Raw genomic sequence first — 15866 nt, forward strand, 5'->3', positions numbered from 1 at the left:
CCGGAATGTATTCCATGTGTGATGAGGATCAGTGCTAGGATCGTGCGCCGCTGAAAATCCGCAGTGTGGAATCCTATTGACAGCAATAGGATTTTGCTAGACTGGAATTTCCAGGCAGAATTTCTGTGGAATTACATTCGGAAATTCTGCAGTGTGAACATAGCCCAAGAGCCATAACTCTTATTTTTTTCATCCACAGACCCATATGAGGCTTGTTTTTTGCGTGACCAACTGTACTTTGTAATTTACCATATAATGTACAGGAACTGCCGCATAGGTAAAGATGCTAAACAGCATTATCATCAGCATCGCCCGCATTACTACCCTGTACCAGCAGCTTAGTGCGGGCAATGCGGGTGACAGATTCCTGCGGACGAGTATGTGGTTTTTAGTTTTTTAATTTTCAGGCTACCCCCATTACCCCCGCCAGCAAAATTTTATTTTATTTATTTTTTGTCTCTAGATAACCCCTCTAATAGAAACAGTGTGGTAGAATAAGCCTGAGCTATGACTATGGCAATAGAACATACATTGGTAATCAATGTTACTTGGTAATTGGTTATATTGCATTTGCAATTTACCTGATATATCGGATGCCAAGTTAGCACTCCTATGAAACACGTTTTGCACGCTGGCTTTTACTTTGCATGCGTTTCTAGCCCTTAAAGGGGTACTCCGCCCCTAGACATGTTATCCCCCCCCCTTTATTGGAGCGTGTTCAGAACAAACAAAGGGAACTATTGTTCATAGCGGGGAGCTGGATGGACGCAGCTACAGGTGCGGGAGCATACCACTGAAGGCAACTAGTTTCACGTCTGGAATAAAGCTTCTTCAGGCCGATGCTAGGTTAACCCTTGGTGGTATGCCAGTATTTATACACATAGAAAAATGTGAGTGATAAGGAATCAAACATGACATGTGCAAAAAACAAAAATAAAAGCATTAAAACCACATAAGATTAACACTGTGACTTTTACAGGAAAGAGGAGAGATCGTTTCTTTCATTTAAGCCCAAAGGGCCTATGGTATTTAGCTTTATAATCCACAAAGCTTCTTTTCTAAGTAAGTGGACATGACGATCTTCTCCTAAAGGGACCTTCTCTATTCTCTCCAGGCCGCCAAACTTCAAACTCGTAGTATTACCTCCATGGTGTTCAACCATATGGGAGATGAATCGGGGTGCTCCAACATCTGTGCAGAAAATAGAGATGCCCTCTTATCCTTACAAATAATTGTCTTTTTGCCTTTTCTATGTAAAAATAGCATCATGGGCGAATAATACAATAAACTACGTAGGTGGTTTTGCATGTAATGAGCTGGTTTAAGAAAATGTTTTCTCCTCCTATTAGGAAATTTCATTTAGCCCTGTTGTATCTACAAAAATTACATTGTTTACATGGGTAATTCCCTCTGGGTTCATGTTTTCGTAACCAGGGAGGGGGAGGAATTAATATCAATTCTATTCGTATAGATATGTGGTGGGGGGGGGGGGGGATATGGGAGGGGAAGGAGAGAGGAGGGATTAGTGAAATTAGTAATAAGTATTAGTAATAAGTATGGATGTGGATGATGTGGGTCGGATTTCTCAGATTTGAGAAGTGTATAGGGGGAGGGTTTAAAACATTTTGTAATATTGATGATATGTGAAGACAGTGGAAGTGAAATTTTATGAAGAATGTATAACTACTGTTATTAAAATGGATTAATAAAGATAAGTAAAAAAAAAAAAAAAACAACAACCTAGCATCGGCCGGAAGAAGCGTAATTCCAGACGCGAAACTAGTTGCCTTCAGTGGTATGCTCCCGCACCTGTAGCTGCGTCCATCCAGCTCTCCAGCTCCCCGCTATGAACAATCGTTCCCTTTGTTTGTTCTGAACACGCTCCAATAAAGGATTGCTGCAAGACATATACGGGTGAGTGCAACTGTCTTCTTTCTTATACAATTTGATTTATACTACTGTTCTCACACAGTTGGCACCCCCGTACATTATCAGAACAGCTGCGTCTAGTGGGACATACATGCAATAGTAGATACTAAGCTTTAAATAGGCAGTGCCTGGCTCCATATACTTGCCTTCACTTGGAATGTATATATTTTTAGCGCTGTCGTTTTGTTTTGTTTTTTTACCACTTTTGTTTATATGTGACTTTTTTAATCCCCATTTTTTTACCATTCACCATTTTTTATGTGACCAATCAGCAATTGGCATAACATTGATCAGTGTTATCGGTGATTGGCTTGCAGAGCAGGATGGCATGATGGCAGCAGAGTGGCACAGAGCAGGTAAAGGAACCTCCGGTCACCAGTGTGACTCACTGGACCACCCACAGTGCGATTGCCGGGGTCCAGTGAGTCACGCTGGCGACCGGAGGTCTCACAAAGCTCTGTTAATGCTTTAGATGCCACGATAAGTATTGATCACGGCATCTAAAGTGTTAATGGCGGGCATCAGCATGATTGCTGATATCCGCCATAAGCCGTAGGTCCCAAGCTACTGATAGCAGCTCCTGAGCTTGCTTTATAGATTGTACTGTACATGCTGCAAGGTGTAAAAGTACGCTCTGCTGTGTTAAAGGGGTACTCCAGTGGAATTTTTTTATTGTTTTTAAATCAAGTGGTAGCAGAAAATGAAACTGATTTGTAAATTACTTTTATTTAAAAATCTTAATTCTTCTGGTACTTGCCTGTCCACTGGACTTTGCCTCTGTCTCATCCCCTGAAACCTGATTTGTCTCTCCTGTTAATGAAATGAACTTGGACTGTCTACCACAAAATTTGCTTGCAGCTTGTTCCAGCCAGTCTGCACCTAGTGGCTAGTTGTTTTCACAGCATCTGCTCTGCTAATAAACAGAGTGGAAGTGGTAGGTCTTCGGCAGATGAATTTCCATGGGGGAAATCTGCAGCATTTATAATGTACACTGCTCAAAAAAATGAAGGGAACACTTAACCAACACAATGTAACTCCAAGTCAATGACACTTCTGTGAAATCACACTGTCCACTCAGGAACCAACACTGATTGACAATCAATTTCACATGCTGTTGTACAAATGGAACAGACAACAGGTGGAAATTATAGGTAATTAGCAAGACACCCCCAATAAAGGAGTGGTTCTGCAGGTGGTGACCACAGACCACTTCTCAATTCCTATGCTTCCTGGCTGATGTTTTGGTCACTTTTGAATGCTGGCGGTGCTTTCTAGTGGTAGCATGAGACGGAGTCTACTACCCACACAAGTGGCTCAGGTAGTGCAGCTCATCCAGGATGGCACATCAACGCGAGCTGTGGCAAGAGGGTTTGCTGTGTCTGTCAGCGTAGTGTCCAGAGCAGGGAGGCGCTACCAGGAGACAGGCCAGTACATCAGGAGACGTGGAGGAGGCCGTAGGAGGGCAACAACCCAGCAGCAGGACCGCTACCTCCGCCTTTGTGCAAGGAGGAGCAAGAGAAGCACTGCCAGAGCCCTGCAAAATGACCTCCAGCAGGCCACAAATGTGCATGTGTCCACTCAAACGGTCACAAACAGACTCCATGAGGGTGGTATGAGGGCCCGACGTCCACAGGTGGGCGTTGTGCTTACAGTCCAACACCGTGCAGGACGTTTGGAATTTGCCAGAGAACAACAAGATTGGCCAGATTGGTGCCCTGTGCTCTTCACAGATGAAAGCAGGTTCACACTGAGCACATGTGATGAGTCTGGAGATGCCGTGGAGAACGTTCTGCTTCCTGCAACATCCTTCAGCATGACCAGTTTGGCGGTGCCTCAGTAATGGTGTGGGATGGCATTTCTTTGGAGGGGCCGCACAGCCCTCCATGTGCTTGCTAGAGGTAGCCTGACTGCCATTAGGTATGGAGATGAGATCCTCAGACCCCTTGTGAGACCATATGCTGGTGCGGTTGGCCCTGGGTTCCTCCTAATGCAAGACAATGCTAGACCTCATGTGGCTGGAGTGTGTCAGCAGTTCCTGCAAGAGGAAGGCATTGATGCTATGGACTGGCCCGCCCATTCCCCAGACCTGAATCCGATTGAGCACATCTGGGACATCATGTCTCGCTCCATTCACCAAACCACGTTGCACCACAGACTGTCCTGGAGTTGGCGGATGCTTTAGTCCAGGTCTGGAAGGACATCCCTCAGGAGACCATCCACCACCTCATCAGGAGCATGCCCAGGCGTTGTAGGGAGGTCATACGGGCACGTGGAGGCCACACACACTACTGAGCCTCATTTTGACTTGTTTTAAGGACATTACATAAAGTTGGATCAGCCTGTAGTGTGGTTTTCCACTTTGATTTTGAGTGAGACTCCATATCCAGACCTCCTTGGGTTGATAAATTTGATTTCCATTGAGAATTTTGGTGTGACTTTGTTGTCAGCACATTCAACTATGTAAAGACGAAAGTATTTCATACGATTAGTTCTTTCATTCAGATCTAGGAGGTGTTATCTTAGTGTTCCCTTTATTTCTTTGAGCAGTGTAGAATAGGTATAGCACTTTGTGCAACTTTAGCCAAGAAAATGACCATCTAATCTATAAAGCCTAAATGGCCTTTTACAGAGGAAAAGTATCATAAAATATTGAAAAAGTTCACAATATTTTAGTTCACAATATTTTTCCGAAGTAAACATGTGCATTGAGAGCACTATTAGCAACAATTTGTTCATTTGTTGTTGCTGTAAAATTTTATGATGGTCTAAAAATGAATGTTAGCCCATATTCACGAGCTAGAATTACCATGCAGAAATTCCAATGCAGAGATTCCAAATCAGATTTGATTTCAATGGGATTCTGCTGCACTGTGCACACAGCAGAATTTCCAAGCCAGAAGTTTCCAGTGCAGAAATTCTGATTTCGGTGTCCGCAGAAAGAATGGACATGTCCTCACAGAATTCATTGCCGTCTATGAGATGGCGCATTCTCATGCGGTCTTAGCGCTGGCATATTATGCCGCCGCCCATAGTCTGTATAATGTCCGCACACAGATGTTCCCTGCGGATATTGTGACGTCTGAACATAGCCTTAGTCGGCAACTCAGTATTGTATCCTCTCTTCCAGATATCAGCTTATCCATATCTGATAGGAAAGGAGAAAAGAGAATCTCAAAAGTGACAAATTACAAAAAATAAAAATCAGAAACAAAAAAAAACACAAAACGCAAAACAAGGATTAAATACAGATCCGGATCCAAAATAAAGAAGTGTGAATGTAAAGCCTGAATACAATGTAAATTTAGATTAGACAGTCTAAGTCTAAGTCATCACAGAGGCTCAGGCATACTTTGCGCCAATATCCTACATCAACATTTTGGAGCAGTTTTATAGCACGTTGTTACAATGTAACAGTAACACAGTTACTAAATTTACTAAAACAAAAACAATCTACAAAAGCTCCAGATATATTAATGTGGTGCATGCTGTTTGATATCTTTAGCCCAATGTTTTTCAAACAGTGTGTCTCCAGCTGTTGCAAAACTACAACTCCCAGCATGCCTGGATAGCCTGGTGGGAGTTGTAGTTTTGCAACAGCTGGAGACACACTGTTTGGAAAACACTGCTTTAGACCAACTAATACTTGGTTGTGCCAGAACATTAAACAGATCTAAAAATCTTAATCCTTCTAGTACATATCAGCTGCTGTATGCTCCACTGGAAATTATTTTCTTCTCTTTTTGAATTTCCTTTCTGTCTGACCCCAGTTCTCTCTGCTAACACCTCTGTCCATTTAAGGAACTGTCCAGAGTAGGAGCAAATTCCCATTGCAAACCTATCCTTCTCTGGACAGTTCCTGAAATGGACAGAGGTGTCAGCAGAGAGCACTGTGGTCAGACAGAAAAGATATTCAAAAAGAAAATAACATCCTGTGGATCATACAGCAGCTCATAAGTACTGGAAGGATTAAGATTTTTTAATAGAAGTAATTTACAAATCTGTTTAACTTTCTGGCACCAGTTGATTTAAAACATTTTTTTCCAGTGGAGTACCCCTTTAAAGTGCATCTATCATGTACAAAACACATGTGAAGCTGGCCACACATTGCAGTAGTGTTTAAAGGGGTACTCTGCCCCTAAACATCTTATCCCCTCTCCAAAGGATGTCTGATCGCTGGGATCCCCGTGATCTCCATACAGCACCCGGCATTCTGAATAACGCTGGATTAGGGCGGCCGCCCCCTTCGTGACGTCGCACCACACCCCCTCCAGCAGTGGGCCCCCTGTGATCAGACATCTTATCCCGTATCCTTTGGATAGGGGATCAGATGTCTAGGGCAGAGTACCCCTTTAACAAGTATAATTCGGTCATACATTTAGTGGGATTTCTAGCCATAAAAAGCTATTGTAAGGTATCTATGACAGTTGGAGAGACAGGGCCCGGGGTCCATATTTGTGAAGCTGTAATGCAATGTGTAGGCAGCTTCACATGCGATTTGTACGTGACAGATGCACATTAAATATGGGAACCTAAATTACTGCTTTTTTTTCTGCCCAAAAGACTCACTGAAACCAAACCCTCTTTCTGATATGCCATGCTCTTTCTGCCAGGTCTCATCCAATTGTCAGACTTGGTGTAAAAGGAAATGCTGAAAGCACATGTAGCACAGTAAATGTGGTGCCAAGCATGTATGCCAAAGTGCACCAGAAGTCTAGTAAATATTCCCTTATGTGTTGAGCTTTTATTAGCTAATATTAAAAGGAGCGGATTCTACTTGTAAATACCCCATAGTTGAGGATCTTTTAAGTTGTGCAGTAGAGCGGGACTGTTTACTTAATCCTACTACCACTGAATTTTTGACCATTTCTGCCTGCGCCAGCAAGATGCGTGTTCCACTCCAACCCACTTCAGCAACATGTGCGTGTGTCCAATCCCGCCTATCCTGTGTGTCCAATCCTATTAACATTTTGTCACAGCATTTATAGATAGTACCCCCCTGTGCCATTCATTTCATTACCTCCCATGCCTTTTCATTACCCCCTTGTGCCATTTCATCATCCCCTTGTGTTATTTCATCAGCCTCCTGTAATATTTCATCATCCCCTTGTAATATTTCATCAGCCTCTGTAACATTTCATCATCCCCCTGTGCCATTTCATCATCCCCTTGTGCCATTTCATCAGCCCCCTATAACATTACATCATCCCCCTGTGCCATTTCATCAGCCCCTTGTGCCATTTCCTCAGCCCCTTGTGCCATTTCATCAGCCCCTTGTGCCATTTCATCAGCCCCTTGTGCCATTTCATCAGCCCCTTGTACTATTTCATCAGCCCCTTGTGCCATTTCCTCAGCCCCTTGTGCCATTTCATCAGCCCCTTGTGCCATTTCTTCAGCCCCTTTAACTATTTCATCAGCCCCTTGTGCCATTTCATCAGCCCCTTGTACTATTTCATCAGCCCCTTGTGCCATTTCATCAGCCCCTTGTGCCATTTCATCAGCCCCTTGTGTTATTTCATCAGCCCCTTGTGCCATTTCAAAGGATTCTCTTGGTGCCAAAAATCGTGAGGCCACGCCCCCTGGGGCGTGGCCTCGTGATTTTTGGCACCAAGAGAATCCCTTTAAACAGACACTTTTACTCTGCATGTATGTAAGCCTGTTTTTACCTGAGGAAGAGGCATGTGTAAGCCTCATAACGCGTTGTGGTTTGGCTTTAATAAAGAAGATGATAATTCAAACCAACATCTGAGTGGATTGCGCCATCATTCCGTTTTTTTCCCTGCATCTCTTTCTATTATCACCTGTAAGGAGCAGTGTCATGTCTGCACAGATAAGATTCTCTCTAGAAGGAGCGTACTTTATAGAGAGGATGATGAGATGGAGGGAACGAGCAGAGAGAGCACTTGTTATATGAGCCCCCCTGATAGATTCAGTGGGGGGAGGTGAGAGAAATTTCCATTTTTCCATCTTTTCATGGACTTTATGTAGGCTATGGAAACATGATGGGTTGTTGCCAGGGAGATAAGTGACTAATACTAGTATAAAGGTCAGTCTATTTTTATGCCTTATTTCTGCATGTTTTATTAAACTTTGCACTAATATAATTCATTTCCAGTAATAACTTTGTACAGTTAATTCTCATTTTGCTTTTTCTTCACAGTCTCTCTATTCCACGCTTCATTACATTAAAGGAGAGAGCCGTGTAATATGGGTTGTCACCTCTATCTTTATATGACACAACTACATTATCAGTATAACAGGCTGGACTTTTTTTTTTTTTTTTACAGTTTATCCTACTGAGTTACTGAATTGATAAAAGCAAGAACCACAATGTATTAAACATGCTGTTTTCGAGCCTCTGAGCATCTAAAATATTTGTGAATAATTACCTACAGCACTAAAATGCATTACCAAGCCACAGGAAAATATATTGTTAGAATTCATGGGCAGAAGCAGGGACAACTCTCACAGGCAGGAGTCCCTGCTCCTGTTCTTAATGAGCAGTGGAGCATACAAGGTATCCCTGCTGCTCAGTTCCCATTTACTAGGTAGGATGAAGAATGCCAAATCCAGTGAATGTGCGCCACCTAGTGGTAAATGCCTATGCTGCATGTATCGCCACATACACTTTAAAGGGGTACTCCGCTGCTCAGCGTTTGGAACAAACGGTTCTGAACGCTGGAGCCGGCGCCGGTAGCTTGTGACGTCATAGCCCCGCCCACTCATTACATCACACCCTGCCCCCTCAATGCAAGTCTACGGGAGGGGGCGTGACGGCTGTCACGGCAGCGGAGTACCCCTTTAACATTCACTGGATCAAGCACTCTCTGCTCAGCCCACAAATGTTCACAGCAGACTTCAGCATATGCAACAACTTATGTCTTCTGCTCAGAACGTAGTTTCTAGAGGAGCAGGGACTCCTTTTATTTTGACAGGAGTCCCTGATCTTGTACAGTAAGCAGTGATGCTGTAGTGGGCCAAGCAAATAAACAGCAATTCTGTGCATTGACATTTAAATCACACATTTAAAATTACACTTTTGGGATGAGTGCTCTATATATTTTTTTCCCACTTTTTTCTTTTAGACAATCACTGTTCAAATAGGACTATTATAAGAACCCTGCTTAGGTGTTATATAATGTGTTGCTAAATTAAAGGGGTATTCTGGAGTAAAACTTCTATGTTTAATTCTGCTGGTAGGTGGTTTAAAAAAAAAAAAAAAAAAGCTTTCTTTACCTTTCTCACTAGATTTTACCTTTTTTTTTAATCACCTGCCTGAACAGAATTAAACAGAAAAGCTACTCATTAAAAATCCCTTTAAAGGGGTATTCCAGGAAAAAAGTTTATATATATATATCAACTGGCTCCAGAAAGTTAAACAGATTTGCAAATTACTTCTATTAAAAAATCTTTATCCTTCCAATAATTATCAGCTGCTGAAGTTGAGTTGTTCTTTTCTGTCTGGAAACAGTGCTCCCTGCTGACATCTCTGCTTGCCTCGGGAACTGCACAGAGTAGAAAAGGATTGCTATGGGGATTTGCTTCTACTCTGGACAGTTCCCGAGACACGTGTCATCAGAGAGCACTTAGACAGAAAAGAACAACTCAATGTGAGTAGCTCATAAGTACTGAAAGGATTAAGGTTTTTAAATAGAAGTAATTTACAAATCTGTTTAACTTTCTGGAGCCAGTTGACATATAGAAAAAGTTTTTTTCCTGGATAACCCCTTTAAGTCAGTCATGCACATTGGATAATAGTTGCTCCTACAATATAATGGGTGCAGGTTGACTGCCCCGGTGTCTGCAGATTCATGCTTCTGGTATTTTAAAGGGGTACTCCGGTGGAAAACAATTTTTATAAATCAACTGGTGCCAGAAAGTTAAACATATTTGCAATTTAAAAAGAAAAAAGGGGGTGTATGTGCAGCTCACAATCACAATACACACTGAGGTCAAACTAGGGCATGCAACTATACCCTAATTGCACAAAAAGACAAGCCAATAGAAAAAAGTTGCCCGGACCTTCTAAGTGAGTAAATGATGGTATGGATATTAAATGAGAAATATTAAATGAATGATTGTCTGGATCGTGCTTCAATGATAATAGTATAAACAGTTTAATAAGATAGGATAAATAGACTGCGGTTAGTTACTTCTCACAGGGCCCATGTGAGAAGAACATATACAATAAAAACAACCTTTAGGTAATAATGTACATGAAAAATATAAAATGACAATAATACCAAAAATTAAGATAATGTTATGGCATGATAATATCACTGGCATATAGTGAGTGCAGCTGGTATTTAACCGCTAATATCTAGGCACCCACTGCACAATATGTTCAACAATTTATGACAGTTTTCAAATGAATGTTACCGTTCCTTTAGGCAGCACACACACGCCGACAACACGAGGTGAGCTCCTCGTATCCAGTGTATGGCCCTGATTACATCTAACGAGCGGTGAGGACTTTCCATCTCTAGCGCCTGCCAGCGCCAACGTCCTCCCGGCGATCTGCAATCACCGGCGCCTGCCAGCGCCAATCGCCTCCGCTCTTACCAGGACCTTACTGGACTTTACCAACACCATCTGGGACGTTGCACAGAGGGCGCAGTGTACCGGCACCATCTACACACTGTGAAAGCAGCGCTTTTTGCCCAGGCTGCTGCCTAAAGGACCGGTAACATTCATTTGAAAACTGTCATAAATTGTTGAACATATTGTGCAGTGGGTGCCTAGATATTAGCGGTTAAATACCAGCTGCACTCACTATATGCCAGTGATATTATCATGCCATAACATTATCTTAATTTTTGGTATTATTGTCATTTTATATTTTTCATGTACATTATTACCTAAAGGTTGTTTTTATTGTATATGTTCTTACATGGGCCCTGTGAGAAGTAACTAACTACAGTCTATTTATCCTATCTTATTAAACTGTTTATACTATTATCATTGAAGCACGATCCAGACAATCATTCATTTAATATTTCTCATTTAATATCCATACCATCATTTACTCACTTAGAAGGTCCGGGCAACTTTTTTCTATTTTTTTTTTATATTTGCAATTTACATCTATTAAAAAAATCTTAAACGTTCCAGTACTTATCAGCTGCTGTATGCTGCAGAGGAAGTTGTGCAGTTATTTTCTGTCTGACCACAGTGCTCTCTGCTGCTACCTCTGTCCATGTCATGAACTGTCCAAAGCAGGAGAGATTTGCTATGGGGATTTGATTGTACTCAGTTGACCGTTCCTGATATGGGCAGAGGTGGCAGCAGAGAGCACTGTGGTCAGACTGGAAAGAACTACACAGCAGCTGATAAGTACTGGAAGGATTAAGATTTTTAAATAGAAGTAATTTACAAATTTGTTTAACTTTCTGGTACCAGTGGATATAAAAAAAAATATATATATATATTTTCCACTGGAGTACTCCTTTAACATGTTAGAGGTGATAGGAGCCACTGAGGTCTGGCAATGGCTTATCCCCTGTAACCATTGGATTCTTTCTTTTTATCAGTGCGAGCAGTCAAAACATTGAAGCACAGACCAAATAGTACAACCTTACTAGTATACTGTACTAGTAAAAGCTTCATAATCTCCTTTTCTGCCACATGTTACACCACTTGTATTATTGGAATATAAACTGCGATGATGGGCTCAAGCATAGTAAATACAAAGAACACCCTCTGTGCTGCATAATGTAACAAAAACTAGAACAAACCACCAAATAAAGCAGTGTTTCCTAACCAGGGTGCCTCAAGATGTTGCAAAACTACAACTCCCAGCATGCCCGGACAGCCTTTGGCTGTCCGGGCATGCTGGGAGTTGTAGTTTTGCAACATCTGGAGGCACGCTGGTTGGGAAACACTGAAATAAACTCTTACACCAGTATATGGTGCACACCTGCGTTTGCAAAATTACATTAAAGGGGTTATCCAGGAAGAAACTTTTTTTTTTATAGATCAACTGGCTCCAGAAAATTAAACAGATTTGTAAATTACTTCTATAAAAAAAATCTTAATCCTTTCAGTACTTATGAGCTGCTGAAGTTGAGTTGTTCTTTTCTGTCCAAGTGCTCTATGATGACACGTGTCTCGGGAACTGCCCAGAGTAGAAGCAAATTCCCATAGCAAACCTCTTCTACTCTGTGCAGTTCCCAAGACAAGCAGAGATGTCATCAGAGAGCACTGTTTCCAGACAGATAAAAACAACTCAACTTCAGCAGCTGATAATTATTGGAAGGATTAAGATTTTTTTTTAGAGAAGTAATTTACAAATCTGTTTAACTTTCTGGAGCCAGTTGATCTAAATTTTTTTTTATAATTTTCCTGGAATACCCCTTTAAGTCCTTATTGTATACATAGAAAATAGTTAACAGGACATACATAGAATAAAAACAATTGATGAGGGTGATGCCTGGCATTAACTCATTAGACGCCACAGACTCCTCCCCGTCTGATCAGTGCTCCTATGCTGCAGGAAGCCATGGCAGCCTGGAGAAATGGAGTGCCGATAACAGTGATCATTGCGGTGCTAAGGCGCACGTAGGTTGCTTGGCTAAATTCTGGGATTTCAACACCAGCAACTTACTCAGGGAAGACATCACAATCATTTTTGGTAAAAATTGCCTTACTTATGAATAGACTTGCATTCTTTGCTTTTCGTTTGTTTAACTGAGGATGTGATGTACTTAAAGGAGATATCTCATGGAATAAAACTTATCCCCTATCCACTGGAGCAGCACGTCACAACCCCCGGGCAAACAGGGGCCGTCACGTCCTCTCCATATATCTCTATGGGAGAGCATTCGGCTATCTTCGGCTCTCCCATAGAGATATATGGAGGGGGCGTGGCAACCCCGCTTCAGACGGTGGTCGTGATGTGCCACTCCAGGGGAGAGCCGGGGCTCCATACAGGAGATCGCGGGGAGCCCTAGCGCTCGGACCCCCGCAATCTAAAACTCATCCCCTAGCCTGCGAATAGGGGATAAGTTTTATTCCATGAGACTACTCCTTTGATATCATATAATTCTCTCTTTACATAACAAGCTGACATCAGTATATTTATATTCTTTGACCTCCTATAACAACATATATTTCTAGCATACCCTTACATATATAAATGTCAATAAGGGTCCATCTTGGAGGTGTGTCATGTGACCTAAAAGAAGATGTTCACTGCTAAGAAATGTATCCGCTATTCATGGGGGACTCAGCCCCTGCTGAGCTGCTGTTTGTGACGTTTCGCACACAGCGGGTCAACTAATACAAACATGACCTCTCCATTCATCTCTAAGGGAGAGGTGGAGACACAGCGGTCCTGTGTCTCCACCTCTCCCATAGAGATTAAAAGAGGGGGCTTGTTTGTATCAGTTGACCTGCTGGGTATGAAACACACTCTAGCAGCCGGGGCCCCATACCGGAGATCACAGGGGGTCTCAGCGGTCAGACCCACTGCGATCAGACATTTATAATAATTTCTTAGCACTGGACATCTTCTTTAAAGGGGTATTCCAGGCAAAACCTTTTATATATATATATATATATATATATATATATATATATATATATATATCAACTGGCTCCGGAAAGTTAAACAGATTTGTAAATTACTTCTATTAAAAAATCTTAATCCTTCCAATAGTTATTAGCATCTGAAGTTTTCTGTCTAACTGCTCAATGATGATGTCACGTCCCGGGAGCTGTGCATGATGGGAGAATATCCCCATAGGAACTGCACAGCTCCCGGGACGTGAGTCATCACAGAGCAGTTAGACAGAAAACAACAACTCAACTTCAGAAGCTAATAACTACTAGAAGGATTAAGATTTTTTAATAGAAGTAATTTACAAATCTGTTTAACTTTCCGGAGCCAGTTGATATAAAAAAAAAAAAAAGTTTTGGCCTGGAATACCCCTTTAACTTTGTTTTCATTATACTTCACTGTTTTCTTGACACTCTGGCTTATGCCCGATTTGTTTTGCTATACCTATTCTCATTCTTTCCTTATTATGTATGGATAAAATGTTGTCAAACATTTACAAATAAACAGTTATAGTTAAAAAAAAAAAAAAAATGCTTGAATAACCCTACTTTTCAATTTTAGAAATAAAATGATATAAACATAAATAAACATAAACGTCTGTGGCGTCGCCGCGTTTCCAAATGTTCAAATTATTAAAATATAATGTTAATTAAACTGCATGGTCCTTTGCGTATACGTAAAAAATACCAAGGTTGCATATTGTGTATTTGTGATCACTTCATATATCATTTAAAAAAATAAATAATTAAAAGCTATTTAAAAAGTCCCATCAAAACAAAAATGGTACAGATAAAAACTATAGATAACGGCACAAAAAATCTCAAACATCAACCATCCCTGTATACGGAAAAATGTATAAGTTATAGGGGTCAGAAGGGGACAATTTTAAGCAAACTTATTTTCATATAAAGAGTTGGGTGCATCGGCACGAGGGGCATGGCCGTGACTGCACGACCACTGCCGCCGGAACCCGGCATTTATTAAGAACGCCGCTTGCTGTGGGAGATCGGGAGGGGGGGGGGGGGGGTTTAAGTGCCAGCACCGTGATCAGACATCTTATCCCCTAGGGCAGTGGTCTCCAACTTGTTTCAAAACTACAACTCCCAGCATGCCCGGACAGCCAACGGACATTATCGCTCAGTACTAGTGTAGGCGCGATGTAGGTGTGCGTTCCAGTCTGGGACGCACCGACATCGCATGGAAGCCCACCTCTGAGATAATTATGGCGGTGCGCTCCATTGTGGAACGCATAGCGCCTTCCAAGCAGTGTGTGCGTGCGCGGTACCCTTGTGCGTTCCACATTGGGATGCGCGGGTGCCGCGCTTACGCATACTGTTGTCCGATCATGTGGCCTGAACGGTCACGTGGTCGGAAGTCTATAATGACGGTGCCAGCTTCCAGGGGGGGGGGGGGGGGCCTTGAGTGACGTACTCCCAATACCGGTAACATGTGGCGTTTGATCATGTGGTCCGGCTGGGATTGCGTGGCCCGGGGGGTCCTCCCCGGAAGAGGAGTTACCGGTACATGCAGTAGGATTGGACGCCATCATCCATATGGACAGTATGTGTGAGTATATAAGTTTGCCATTTTACATGTATTGTATGCCTGAAGAAGGAGGCTGTATATATGACCTCCGAAACGCGTTGCCATTAATAACCATATGATATGCGAGGATCTCTTCTGGTTATTATCTATGTGCCTTCCTGGAGGGAGGATAGTATGTGAGACTTGGTCTTACACTCCCCCCATGTGAAGTAAGTGAGCTACTTCTCTGCTTCCTATGACACTATAAAATAACATTGTCATTTCTCCTACTCTGAGCGCTGTTTTTTTTTCTACATTTGTTTTTATATTGCTACGGATACCATATGGGTTTTCCGGAATACCTTGCGCACTCCTGAAAGGGATGTCCTTGTGTCAGAGACTGGGAGATAAATTTCACGTTTGAAGAGGACCCAGGGTGTCGGTGGGGGAATACACATCCAGTGTGACCCCCACTCACACCGGGTGAGTAACACACAACTCATTTCCTATACTTTGGGATTAGAGCGCCGCCATCTTTTGCTAATATATTGTATCATCATTGAGCAGTTAGACAGAAAATTACAACTCAACTTCAGAAGCTAATAACTATTGAAAGGATTAAGATTTTTTAATAGAAGTAATTTACAAATCTGTTTAACTTTCCGGAGCAAGTTGATATATAAAGTTTTGGCCTGGAATACCCCTTTAAGGTGAAAATGGGCTGAGTCCTTAAGGGGTTAAAAAATAAGTTTGTTTAAAATTGCCATGTTCTCACCCCTATAACTTTCAAATTTTTCCATATACAGGGCTGCATGAGGGTCATTTTTTTGCGCTGTGATCTGTAGTACAGTAAGGAGCA

General features: G+C 42.0%; 1 protein-coding gene across 4 annotated transcripts in view; it reads right to left on the reverse strand.

Annotated features, from left to right (window-relative positions):
- FNTB (farnesyltransferase, CAAX box, beta) overlaps nucleotides 1–15866 on the reverse strand; it is a 393966-nt gene that overhangs the window by 40610 nt on the left and 337490 nt on the right. The window lies entirely within an intron of this gene.

The sequence above is a fragment of the Hyla sarda genome, chromosome 11 (assembly GCF_029499605.1).
Source record: "Hyla sarda isolate aHylSar1 chromosome 11, aHylSar1.hap1, whole genome shotgun sequence".
Taxonomy (NCBI): Eukaryota; Metazoa; Chordata; class Amphibia; order Anura; family Hylidae; genus Hyla; species Hyla sarda.